At 47.0% G+C, this 14,406-nt stretch overlaps 1 protein-coding gene across 1 annotated transcript in view; it reads left to right on the forward strand.

The window, feature by feature from the left end:
- The first annotated feature begins 9,882 nt into the window (after positions 1-9,882).
- The window catches only part of LOC146809832 (histo-blood group ABO system transferase-like), a 944,014-nt gene continuing 939,490 nt past the window's right edge, over positions 9,883-14,406 (forward strand). Inside the window, exon 1 of the mRNA XM_085616683.1 lies at positions 9,883-9,975. The gene's annotated coding sequence lies outside the window, so the exon portion shown is untranslated. The remainder of the gene's footprint in view (positions 9,976-14,406) is intronic.

The following is a 14,406-nucleotide window of genomic DNA, read 5'->3' on the forward strand; positions in this document are numbered from 1 at the left end:
CCCCCTCTTACTCTCCCCGCTCTGCCTGTCCTTTGACTGCCCCTTTGTCTCTTCCCTGCTCCTCTGTCCCTGCCCTGCTCCACGCTCTATCTCACGCCACTCTGATTGCCCCAAAAAACCACAAACATACTTTAATTTTATTCTAAACCAAAGGAATGTTACCACTTTTCTGTGATATACAAGCTGATGAATATACTATAACAGAATTGTCGGTATATGTATTCAGTATTTCTTATATATAAATATATCACACTCGTGTAAAATCCAATATTTACAGTCATAAACATGTAGTGATTAAATACATTCTTTAGTTGTTTCTAAGTATAACTATAATAAAGAAACTTTGAACATAACCTAAGGGAAATCCCATCCTACAGCCAGTCAGATGGAGCCATAAAATACAAATCACTCACCTCGTGAGACAGGGTTGAGAGTCTGCAGAGCACCATCTGGACTCTGCAAGCAGTGACGCAGCCACGAGTCCCAGACAACTGAAGTGGGCACCTAAGCAACCTTCCCTTCATGCTGCCATCGTGTCCAGGGGTCTTCTGCTGGCTGCCAGACAGTCCATCACTGTGTAGTGCTGTAGACGTGTGATGCACCTACAATTCAACACCGGAAACAGAAAACTCGAGTCTGCGCAGTGTGTCTTCAGGAATCATGTGGATACACTGCACAGAATCAATTTCTACGCTTCCTGTCTGCCTGGAGCCTCTACCCCACCCCTTGCCAACTCCTCACAGGGTGGGACCAACCCACCGTGACGAGTTGGAAATGGGTGGGGTAGTCATGCTCTTCACTCCCTGATTGGCGTGAAGCCCCTGCACTACAGGGCTTAAGCCTGAAGCGCCCGGGGCTAACTTTACCCCCACGTCATCAGGGGGTGGAGACTGATCCTTTGAGCTATGTGTTTGCCGAGCTGATGACCTCACAGACCTCAGGTCGGTGAGCTCTTCAGCCCGGCAAATAGTTTGCCCAACGTCACTCAGCGTCAGTGACTCAGGCTGGCATTGTGCATTACTTATGGCCCCATTCACAGAAAACAAGGATGGCATGTATACTATTTACCGACCGAATTTAGGTGAGTGCAGCAGCCTGCATTTTTAATAACATAAACTGCAAACTGTTTTTATTGTGGAGATGGACGGACCCGGTGATGATGGGGACAAAAGTAAAGGGGGCGGAGCCCCGACGCCCGGTACGAGAAACCGCCACTGACGGAGGTACCAATGGGTGAGGTGAACTGGCCTCAAGGGTCTTGTCACCTTAGTGACAGGATCACTGTCGCTCTAGGGTGTGCTGTTCGTATGCCTACCCACAAGACTGGAGGTGAACTTCAGCAGGCAGGCCACACTTGCCACCGCTAGGGTCCACCTGCTGGTGCTAAGACACCAGGTCTTCTATGGTCTATCGGGGCCTTCTAAGGTGTAGCATGGGAATGTGCTCCTTCAGGACAGTGGTCTGGTGGACTGGTCATGAAGGCTGAACCTGGTTCTCCAGTTCCAAATTCGGCGGCTCTGGCCGAAGAGCCATAGTCTCTCCCCCACTGAACACAATACTGCCCCACTGAGAGAAACCTGCACTGCTTTCAGCTACAACCCAATTGTGCCGGCTTAATTGAAATTATGCACTAGACAAGAGTAATATCCTGCCTGAAAAAAGTAAAAACACTCATAGGGAATGTGAGGATAAGTAAAGAATGTGAAATGTAAGCAGGAACAACATGGTTACCTTAACGCTTTTACACTCTCACACTCACATTCAGAAATCAGTGAGTGATTTTGCCTGAAAAGTTCAGTACATGAATACAGGGCCAGGAGGGGACCCGTTTCAATGTCCATTGCTTATATCCTTACAAAATGCAAGCAATGTGGTTTAAAAAGACCACATCCCTGAACAAAGAGCTGCAGTACACATTTTATAAGCTAAAATAATTAAAACAGTTGAGAAGGATCACATTAATCGTTTTCCACTCCAACTATCAACCAGGTATTGCAGTGCCTCCAGGCATGGTGCACTTCCCCACCCTGGGAAAACAATGTTGTTGAAAGAAAGAAGATAAAAACGAAGAAAGTAGCGCTTCATTGCCAAACTATGTAAAGTGGCGCTAATGTGTGTGGGTGTGTATGATACCAATCTGGTCTGTCTGCGACTACTCTGTATTGCTTTATTTAGTTGTTTAATTATTTTTTGCATTTTGATAATTTTTTAGGTCAAGCCTGGACAGCGCATGCACTGCTCTGCTAGGCATTTTGTAATGTAGACTGTTGCCTGCATCCCTCCCATGTTTTCAATTTGTTTGTGTTTGTGCCCTTCATACATGCCTGTTATCAATTGGAAAGCGTGCATAATTAGTCCCGCCTTTTTACATATCAGACCCTCCCAGTAAACTACACCTGCTACATGTGGTTTTACACGTTTTAGGTCTCGCCTGAGCCAGCGCATGCGCTGCCCTGGCGACACTTTTAGTAAGGGGGCTTTAAAAAGCTCACCACAAGTTTTTGCTTGTGGCCTAAAGCTTGCGGTTACGCGCACAGTTACGCGCATGGCCGCCATCTGGCTTTCCTCTGTTGTCATGGGTCATTAAGCGCCTCTCTAGTGGGCACCTTTCTGATTGCAGTACCATGACATGCTCTCTCTTAAAAGCCAGCCTCGTCTCCAAATTATACATGTTTTCGTGCTTAGCGTTCCTTTTGCATTATCTCTCGTGGGCACCTTTCTGATTGCAGTACCATTCCGTGCTCTCTCTTTAAAGCCAGCCTCGTCTCCAAATTATACATGTTTTCGTGCTTAGCGTGCCTTTTTCATTTTGAAATATCTCTTGCGGGCACCTTTCTGAGTACCATGACGTGCTCTCTCTTTAAAGCCAGCCTCGTCTCAGAATTATACATGTTTTCGTGCTTACCGTGCCTTTTGCATTTTGAAATATCTCTCGCGGGCACCTTTCTGAGTACCATGACGTGTTCTCTCTTTAAAGCCAGCCTCATCTCCAAATTATACATGTTTTCGTGCTTAGCGTGCCTTTTGCATTATCTCTCGCGGGCACCTTTCTGATTGCAGTGCCATGACGTGCTCTCTCTTTAAAGCTAGCCTCGTCTCCAAATTATACATGTTTTCGTGCTTAGCGTGCCTTTTGCATTTTAAAATATCTCTCGTGGGCTCCTTTCTGATTGCAGTACCATGACGTGCTCTCTCTTTAAAGCCAGCCTCGTCTCAAAATTATACATGTTTTCGTGCTTAGCGTGCCTTTTTCATTTTGAAATATCTCTCGAGGGCACCTTTCTGATTGCAGTACCATGACGTGGTCTCTCTTTAAAGCCAGCCTTGTCTCCAAATTATACATGTTTTCGTGCTTAGCATGCCTTTGTAATACCTTGAATCTGTTATTCATTACAACACAAAAGTATATTTAATTGAATATTTGTTTTCAAAACAATACTTTCCCATAACACTTTCTCACTCTCACTAGCTCACTAACTCTCTCACTACCTTGCTCACTCACTAACTACATCACAAATTCTATCTTCATCTATCAAACTCACAAATTAATTAACTCTCTCTAGTTCACTCTCACATACTACCTAAATAAATCTCACACTCTATCACTAACTAACTAGGTCTCTCACTAACTATCTCAATCTCTATCTCACTCAATCACTCACTCTCCTATTAACTCAATAACTTGCACTAACTCTATATATACATATGTAACTAACTCTTGCAACCTGTAAACATTACCCAGTGCCAATTGGAACATTGTATATTGTACATTTACTATTCCATTATGTTTTATAATAATACCAAGGCTATTCTTCATAAAACCTTGTATCGAGTTCCTTTTATTGTGTGCCTATTATGGTGCTGCTCTAAACATACTGTGCAAACGCTTTACAAATTAACTCAGGGATAAGCCTAACTGCTAAAAAACGTATTTAAATAGACACTAAAGCCGAGTTAGGGTTACATTATCTAAAACAAGATCCTTCACTCACTCTCTCTCACTAACTAACTCACTCTCACTCACTAACTGACTCACACTCTCACTAACTAACAAACTCTCACTCTCTCACCTACTCACTAACTCTCACTTTCACTAACTGACTGACTCTCTCAATCTCACTAACTCACAATCTCTCACTCTCACTGACTGACAAACTCTCACTCTCACTGAATGACTCTCACTAACTGACTTACTAACTGATTTTCTCACTCTCTCACACTAACTGACTCACTCTCTCACTGACTAACTCACTCTATCACGAATTACATGACTCTGTCACTCTCACTAACTGACTAACTTACTAACCTTCACCCTCCTGTTATTTATGCCCTCATAACAACAAAAAATTGCCATAGCCAATAGGTCTCGCCTTTGGAACTTTATAAGTTTTTAGCCATGCAACAGTTGATAATATTGCACAAAGGATATTATGCTGCATAAATAAATACTTATAAGGTCCCAAAAGCGAGACCTATTGGCTATGCCAATGCTTGTTTTATTTACCTTACGGAGATGGAGGCGGAGACGCTGTTCGCAGGAGCAAGCCATGAGCCGGGCCAAGCCAAGCGAAGCCAAGACCAGCGAACTGCAGGAGTGACGGGGAGGCAAGTGAACTGTTGCGTGGGGGGCAAGTGGGCAGTGCAGGCAGCGGTGAGGTTAGTGCCGCGAATTCCTCCCGGCCATGCAGAAGTGGCCGAAGTTAGGTCAGCTCGGCTTGCACGAACAGCGAAGGCCACTCCACCCCGCCTGTTCTGCTGAGCTCATGTCCAGCCCTGCTCGTCCTGCTCCGACCACATCCACCTTCACGGGATGCAATGACAGGAGTTGCAGGATTGTCCCAGTGGCGCACTATCGCCTGAACCCCCCCCTAATTGGGATAAAACAGTAATTACCATGCAACCTCTAAGGGGCAACCAGGGGCCCTTGACCCTGCTCAGGCTCAGGACCAGGCAGTCAAGCCAGAAGTGTTTACTCAGGCTGAACTTCCAGTCTGGTGTGGAGGTGCTGTGGTAACTAAAGGCTAGCGGCTAATGGCTAGTAGGACCCTTTGCAAAGGTTGAATGGTCACCTTTCTCACTGCTGCATTTGTATGTTACACAGGTACTAATGATGCAAAGTCTTTGCAGAGGCTGTTAGTATGTATAAAAATGTCTAAATAATAAAGTATCATAAAATGTACTGCATTACGCTGCAGACTTTTTTTTTTGCTGCATAATTTAGTCAACACTGCGATCTAATTTTGTCGTTCATTGCTGCATACTTCCAGTAGCCCAAAAGCTGGCAGCACATGTTAAAAGTGCTTGTGCATGTAGCAGAGAGACCATGAAGTTTACAAACTTAGTTTGGTGTGTATGCATATCCTGCATTGACGATCCCTGGAGAGTTGCACTACTACTGCTGAAAAAGACCAATGGAGGTACCAATGGGTGAGGTGAACTGGCCTCAAGGGTCTTGTCACCTTAGTGACAGGATCACTGTCGCTCTAGGGTGTGCTGTTCGTATGCCTACCCACAAGACTGGAGGTGAACTTCAGCAGGCAGGCCACACTTGCCAACGCTAGGGTCCACCTGCTGGTGCTAAGACACCAGGTCTTCTATGGTCTTTCGGGGCCTTCTAAGTTGTAGCATGGGAATGTGCTCCTTCAGGAGAGTGGTCTGGCGGACTGGTCATGAAGGCTGAACCTGGTTCTCCAGTTCCAAATTCGGCGGCTCTGGTCGAAGAGCCATATTCTCTCCCCCACTGAACACAATACTGCCCCACTGAGAGAAACCTGCACTGCTTTAAGCTACAACCCAATTGTGCCGGCTTAATTCAAATTATGCACTAGACAAGAATAATATCCTGCCTGAAAAAAGTAAAAACACTCTTAGGGAATGTAAGAATAAGTAAAGAATGTGAAATGTAAGCAGAAACAACATGGTTACCTTAACGCTTTTACACTCTCACACTCACATTCAGAAATCAGTGAGTGATTTTGCCTGAAAAGTTTCAATGTCCACTGCTTATATCCTTACAAAATGCAAGCAATGTGGTTTAAAAAGACCACATCCCTGAACAAAGAGCTGCAGTACACATTTTATAAGCTAAAATAATTAAAACAGTTCAGAAGGATCACATTAATCGTTTTCCACTCCAACTATCAACCAGGTATTGCAGTGCCTCCAGGAATGGTGCACTTCCCCACCCTGGGAAAACAATGTTGTTGAAAGAAAGAAGATAAAAACTAAGAAAGTAGCGCTTCATTGCCAAACAATGTAAAGTGGCGCTAATGTGTGTGGGTGGGAATGATACCGATATGGTCTGTCTGCGACCACTCTGTATTGCTTTATTTAGTTGTTTAATTATTTTTTGCATTTTGATAATTTTTTAGGTCAAGGCTGGACAGCGCATTCACTGCTCTGCTAGGCATTTTGTAATGTAGACTGTTGCCTGCATCCCTCCCATGTTTTCAATTTGTTTGTGCCCTTCATACATGCTTGTTATCGATTGGAAACCGTGCATAATTAGTCCCGCCTTTTTACATATCAGACCCTCCCAGTAAACTACACCTGCTACATGTGGTTTTACACGTTTTAGGTCTCGCCTGAGCCAGCGCATGTGCTGCGCTGGCGACACTTTTAGTAAGGAGCTTTAAAAAGCTCACCACAAGCTTTTGCTTGTGGCCTAAAGCTTGCGGTTACGCGCACAGTTACGCGCATGGCCGCCATCTGGCTCTCCTCTGTTGTCATGGGTCATTAAGCGCCTCTCTAGTGGGCACCTTTCTGATTGCAGAACCATGACATTCTCTCTCTTAAAAGCCAGCCTCGTCTCCAAATTATACATGTTTTCGTGCTTAGCGTTCCTTTTGCATTATCTCTCGCGGGCACCTTTCTTTTTTTTTTTTTTTTTTTTTTAAAGACCTTTATTGTTATGTTTACGATACACAGCTTTGGCCTACAACCCTTCGGGCCGGCCGCATATTGCATTCATGCACTTTGTCTTAACTAACACAGCCCAGTGCCGTCAACCCGGGGGTACGGCGGCGCTAGAAAGTGCATTCGTATCACAGTTAAAGAAGGATAATGCAGGCCTCATTTTCTCTATGTAAACCATAAACAAACGGAGAGCTCCCAACGGCGCCGGCGCCGAACGAGCAACTACTCCCCCCCCCTCCCCCCCAAACTTCCCTAAAACCAGTCACCACTCTTACCGTAGATATACTCTGTACCCATGGGCGGCTGCGGCTGCGGCACCCCACCTCAGCCCCGGGAGCCACTGAAACGTGGGAGTCCTATATAGCCCCTGCATCATCCTGCTCGACTGCAGGCGGCTCACAAATGCCACCCCTAAAGTCATTCCATTTGGACCATACTTCCCCCCATTTCCTGGGGCACCCTCTCGCAATATATACAGTCTTTTCTCGCAGCATGCACCAGTCCATGTCGCCGTGCCAGTCCGAGAGTTTTGGTGGAGTAGGGCTTCCCCAGAGTCTGGCAATGTTCCGTTTAGCCACCATTTGACCAAGCGTCACCCAGAGCCTACCCTTCGGTGGCAGGTCCGTTGGCTCCCAGATGTTCAGGAGACACCTCTTGGCCTCCGGGCGAATTTCCACCTCCCATACCTCCTCCATACACGCGGGCACCTTTCTGATTGCAGTACCATGACGTGCTCTCTCTTTAAAGCCAGCCTCATCTCCAAATTATACATGTTTTCGTGCTTACCGTGCCTTTTGCATTTTGAAATATCTCTCGTGGGCACCTTGCTGATTGCAGTACCATGACGTGCTCTATCTTTAAAGCCAGCCTCGTCTCAAAATTTTACATGTTTTCGTGCTTAACGTGCCTTTTTCATTTTGAAATATCTCTCGAGGGCACCTTTCTGATTGCAGTACCATGACGTGGTCTCTCTTTAAAGCCAGCCTTGTCTCCAAATTATACATGTTTTCGTGCTTAGCATGCCTTTGTAATACCTTGAATCTGATATTCATTACAACACAAAAGTATATTTAATTGAATATTTGTTTTCAAAACAATACTTTCCCATAACTCTTTCTCACTCTCACTAGCTCACTAACTCTCTCACTACCTTGCTCACTCACTAACTACATCACAAATTCTATCTTCATCTATCAAACTCACAAATTAATTAACTCTCTCTAGTTCACTCTCACATACTACCTAAATAAATCTCACACTCTATCACTAACTAACTAGGTCTCTCACTAACTCAATCTCTATCTCACTCAATCACTCACTCTCCTATTAACTCAATAACTTGCACTAACTCTATATATACATATGTAACTAACTCTCGCAACCTGTAAACATTACCCAGTGCCAATTGGAACATTGTATATTGTATATTTACTATTCCATTATGTTTTATAATAATACCAAGGCTATTCTTCATAAAACCTTGTATCGAGTTCCTTTTATTGTGTGCCTATTATGGTGCTGCTATAAACATACTGTGCAAACGCTTTACAAATTAACTCAGGGATAAGCCTAACTGCTAAAAAACGTATTTAAAGAGACACTAAAGCCGAGTTAGGGTTACATTATCCAAAACAAGATCCTTCACTCACTCTCTCTCACTAACTAACTCACTCTCACTCACTAACTGACTCACACTCTCACTAACTAACAAACTCTCACTCTCTCTCACCTACTCACTAACTCTCACTTTCACTAACTGACTGACTCTCTCAATCTCACTAACTCACAATCTCTCACTCTCACTGACTGACAAACTTTCACTCTCACTGAATGACTCTCACTAACTGACTTACTAACTGACTCCCTCACTCTCTCACACTAACTGACTCACTCTCTCACTGACTAACTTACTTACTAACCTTCACCCTCCTATTATTTATGCCCTCATAACAAACAAAAAATTGCCATAGCCAAAAGGTCTCGCCTTTGGAACCCTATAAGTTTTTAGCCATGCAACAGTTGATAATATTGCACAAAGGATATTATGCTGCATAAATAAATACTTATAAGGTCCCAAAAGCGAGACCTATTGGCTATGCCAATGCTTGTTTTAATTTACCTTACGGAGACAGAGGCGGAGGTGGAGACGCTGTTCGCAGGAGCAAGCCAGGAGCCGGGCCAAGCCAAGCGAAGCCAAGACCAGCGAACTGCAGGAGTGACGGGGAGGCAAGTGAACTGTTGCGTGGGGGGCAAATGGGCAGTGCAGGCAGCGGTGAGGCTAGTGCCGCGAATTCCTCCCGGCCATGCGGAAGTGGCCGAAGTTAGGTCAGCTTGGCTTGCACGAACAGCGAGGGCCACTCCACCCCGCCTGTTCTGCTGAGCTCATGCCCTGCCCTGCTCGTCCTGCTCCGACCACATCCACCTTCACGGGATGCAATGACAGGAGTTGCAGAATTGTCCCAGTGGTGCACTATCGCCTGAACCCCCCCCCCCCAATTGGGATAAAACAGTAATTACCACGCAACCTCTAAGGGGCAACCAGGGGCCCTTGACCCTGCTCAGGCTCAGGACCAGGCAGTCAAGCCAGAAGTGTTTAGTCAGGCTGAACTTCCAGTCTGGTGTGGAGGTGCAGTGGTAACTAAAGGCTAGCGGCTAATGGCTAGTAGCTCTTACCCAGTACATGAGCACGTGCAGAGAGTGTCTTGCGGACAGCAGACAGTGGAGGATATACACATGACAGGAATCAATCTGCTATAAAAGAACTATAAGAACTGTAAAAGAACTGAGCAGGCGCCCCCCGTGCCTAGAGGAGGGGTGCCCTTAGTTGCACCACGGGACCAAGCAGACATCTGAGAGCCAGGTTTGAGGAGGGGGACGGTGACGTTGCGGTTTCCGGATGGGTCAGAGGGCCAAAACGAAACCGAATCCTAAGGGTTCAGGTATTTAAGGCAGTGCCTCGTGGTGATCCTCCTCTTTGTCTCCCTGGACGTGTGAAGCTGAGGCGCCGGAAAACACAGAAGGAGTGCGGGTTCCGGTTGTCGGCCCAAGGAGGGCAAAGCGGTGGGTTCAGGGGGGCCAGCGTAGTGATCAAAGTGGGGATTGCTTAACAGAGTTTACACATTGAAATAATCACCCCGGAGCTGTAGTAGTGATGTGGCATTTCATTTCCTTTGGTTTCTGCTTCCATTGATTGCCGTGTTTATGTTTTCGGAGTCCGATGTCACTGTTTACACACAAGCTCTCCCGTGCGGGTGCATGCACACGCTCTAATGGTCGGAGCCATGGTGGCAGATTTTGGAGAGCCGTAGTAGAGTGTTTCTTTATGTGTACCTTTTAATCGCAAAATAAATGCTTTCAGTATTACAGAGCGATGCTGGCAGCTGTGGGGGTGAGTCAAACACTCGAGACATGGCAACGCGTAGTGCAAATCAAGCAGCACAGGGGCCCGTGCTCAATATGACAGTGGGGGCGGTGGGGCAGAGCATCATAGCAATATCCACGACAGCTGCGTCTGTGGGGGCACCTCAGGTGGGGGGTGCGCCAGTGGCATCACAGGCAGCAGGTAGCGCTCCGGCTCCACAGCCCCCGGGCAATATGGCAGGCTTAATGGTACTATCGGGGTGCCTTCAGGACCCCAAAGGGGTTTGCAAACGGCGGGGTCATCGGTTGCCCATCAGGCCCCAGTGGTGTTGGGGGGGGCAGCTGCAGCATGTCACGGCCCGCAGTTAGTAACAGGTCCACAACGGGCGGTGGCGGCACAAGTGTGGTCACAGACCTGTGGGACTCCAATAACAGCGGGCCTGGGGGTAGGACAGCCTACTACCACACTACATGCAGCGGGAGCGAGTGTAGTCCAAACCCCACCAGTGGTGACCTCTTTAATATTTGGATCAACGTCATTGGTGCTGGCCCCCCTTCCGCGATTGCATGGCATGTTCCATCGGAGACAAGAGAGAAAATTGACAAGGGTGAATTTGTGAATGTTTTGATCTGATCAATGCGGGGGTAGTCCCAAGTCATCCCAAAACAGTTAAAGAGAGTGAGTTTAAGCCAAAAACGGTGTGGGTGGAGTGGTCCCTGCGGAACTGGGTAACAGGGTTTTCTATTTATGCAGCGATCTTAACTGAGAAGACACCATCATTAGCCCCACAATTGTTTGGATACATGTCCCTCATACATGGGGCGGCCTCCGAGTTCCAAAGATCTGCTTGGATGCAGTACGACACTAAATTAGGCAGATGAAAACTGTCAGGCCTGAGATAGCATGGGACCAAAGGGAAATCAATATTTGGCATGCTGAGTTTAATATGACTTGGGCACCTGGGAAGACAACTCAGTCCTTTCGTTTCAACAAAACTTTGGGGGACAAAAAATTGGCCTGTTGGCAGTACAACAAGAAGGAATGCAGCAAAGGGCCAGCCTGTAAGTTTAAACAAATTTGCTCATTCTGTGGGGGACAGGGACATCCGGAGTTCAAGTGCTTTAAAAAACAGGGCAAGTCAAGAGAGCGCACACCCTTTAAGAGCATATTGCCCAAGCAATAATACCGGGCGTCCTTCACCAATCCGCATGCATGTTCCCACGCACCTACTCAGTAAATACAATAATCATGAAGATGCTTACAGGTTGTATTATGGTTTCAAGGATGGGTTCCGCATTCCTTCCAGTGCACCCCCTTCACCAGTTCTGCCAAAGAATCAACAGTCGGTACTGCAACAGCGGGAGTTGATCTGGGACAAGATTATTGGGGAGGTGTTCGCGGGCAGGGTGGCTGGTTCTTTTAGTTCTCCATCTTGTGAATCTTTCGTGTATTTACCCCTGGGGTTAGTGTCAAAGAAAGAGCCAGGCAAATTTTGCTTGATCCATAATCTGTCTCACCCTAATGGGCTCTCAGTAAATGATGGTTTGGACCAGGCCCTTTGCACAGTGCGGTACACCACCTTTGACGAGGCCATTGTGAAATTACAGAGTTTAGGCAAAGGGCCGCTAATGGCAAAATCAGACATTGAGGCCGCCTTCCGCCTTCTTCCCATACACACAGAGGATACTCGCTTGCTGGGTTTCACTTTTGGGGGACAGTTCTTTATGGACTTGTGTATGCCCATGGGATTTTCCATAGCGTGCTCAGTATCTGAGACATTCAGCAGATTCCTGGAATGGGCGGTGAAGGACTTGGTGTCATCGGACGATGTGGTGCACTACCTAGATGCCTTCTTGTTCATGGGGACCCCGGGTGATGAGGTGTGTGGGAGGGCGCTGCAAGGTTTCCGGAAGCTTGCCCAGGCACTGGGTGTTCCATTAGCTGAGGACAAGACAGAAGGCCCTACTATCCGTTTATGTTTCCTGGTGATTGAAATTGACTCAGTGGCAGGAGAGTGTAGGTTGCCACAAGAGAAGGTGAGGGCATTCAGGGAGGCGGTTAACGCCTGCATTTCAGTCAAGAAGGTTACCTTACATCAACTGCAGGTCTTAGTAGGCCAATTGAACTTTGCCTTAAGAGTGATTCCCATGGAGAGAGTCTTTTTAAATGCCATAGCAAGAGCGATGTCCGGCCTGCGGGCTAAGCACCATCACACGAGGTTGTCAGCAGATGCCAGAGAGGACTTGGAGTCATGGCGAGGGTCCTTAGACAGCTTCAATGGAACACTGTTATTGCAGCAGCCAGCGTGCAGCAACAGTGAGTTAGCCCTCTATACTGATGCGGCGGGCAGTATTGGTTTTGGAGCAGTATTGGGCAGTAGGTGGTGCATGAAGCATTGGCCGGAGGTATGGGTTACTTCTGGGCTTACACGCAATGTCACCTTTCTGGAATTGTTTCCTATCATTGTCGCCTTACACATCTGGGGGGCAATTTTGTGAACACAAAAGTAATTTTCTGGTCCGACAGTATGTCGGCGGTGATGGCCATTAATAATCAGAGCGCGGAATACCCGTTGGTGCTGCGGTTGTTGAAAACTCTTATTCGTCTGTGTCTCTTGCATAACATGTCTTTTGCTGCCAAACATGTACCTGGTGTGGATAATACAGTGGCGGACACTTTGTCTCAATTGAAGATGGCAGAGTTCAGGGCACGGTGGCCGCAAGCAGACGAACTGATGACGGAATTCCCAGAGGAGTTATTGAGGCTTGGTGCCCGATTGCCGCACACCTAATTACAGTATCATTGGCACCCCAGACAAAACGTATGTACGAGAAGGCTTGGGAGGTGTACAGTGCGACGTTCGTCACAGGCGCAGAACAAAACAGATTCACACCGGAAGGCGTACTGGGTTTTCTGGTGGCCCAGAAGCAGCAAGGAAAGTCACTTTTGTCAGCGCGTAGGCAATTGTCTGCCATCGCTTTCTTTGCGGGGTTGCATGGTATTAGAGATCCCACTAAAGATTTTAGGGTGCAAAAGGCCATCAGGGGTTGGGAACGTTTGGTGCCTGGAATACAGGACACTAGGTGACCTATCAATGTAGAGAAGTTGGGTAGACTGGTGGGGGCCCTACAGTGGGTGTGCCTTTGTCAATATGAGGTTAAGTTATTGAGTCTGGCATTCTTTCTCGCCTTTTTTGGGGCATTGCTGGTCTCTGAGTTGGTGGCCGCATACAAACAAGGTGAGAGTGGCTTAGAACTGGTGGATGTCTTACTAGAAGAGGGAACGGTCCACATAAGGATCCGGCGGTCAAAAACTGATTCGCGTGGAAGGGGCACATGGGTTAAATTATATGCGGCCCATCAGGTAGCATATTGTCCAGTTGAACTCACAAAAGAATACCTTAAGGTCCGCCCAGTGGTGGCCTCAACCAGGCTTTTAGTGCACAGGGATGGTGTGCCAGAGACAAGATATCAGTTTATCCAGGTATGTAGGAAGGTGTTACGATACCTAGGGGAGGATTTCATGCAGTTTAGCTCCCACTCCTTCCGAATAGGGGCAGCCACTACAGCAGCTGCAATAGGTTTGTCAGCTGATGCAATCAAAAAAGTGGGGCGTTGGCAGTCAGAATGTTTTCAGCGGTATATTCGGCCAAGTCTGGTGTAAGGGAAGAATGATGCCCAGGGTGCCTATCAATCATGGTCTTAAAACCATTTATTTCTCTATTGCAGTTGTTTACCGAAAACCTATACATGTGTGTTGGTGTGGGCATTCCTTGATTTGCAGTGCGGAACAGCAATTTCACGGGTCCAGTTTGGAGGCAGCACAAGGGGCCGCCTGGTTTGTGCATCACTGGCTGGGGGTGCGGGGTCTGCGGTTACAGGATCTCTTTGTCCGGCTTCAACAAGTGGTAGAATCCGAAGTGATGCCTCGCCCAGTCATTCTAGTTATGCACGTAGGTGGGAACGACATGCTGCCCCTAGGCAGACAAGGAGTACGAGAAACTTTATTTTCAGTCCTATCTAGGATTCGGCAGTACTTACCGACTGCTCTGATATTGTGGTAAGAGGTAATACCCAGGGCAGTGTGGCTTGGCGGTGCTTCGGCTAAGGCCATTAATAACTCGGTATGAA

The sequence above is a fragment of the Triturus cristatus genome, chromosome 7, assembly GCF_964204655.1.
Source record: "Triturus cristatus chromosome 7, aTriCri1.1, whole genome shotgun sequence".
Classification (NCBI taxonomy): domain Eukaryota; kingdom Metazoa; phylum Chordata; class Amphibia; order Caudata; family Salamandridae; genus Triturus; species Triturus cristatus.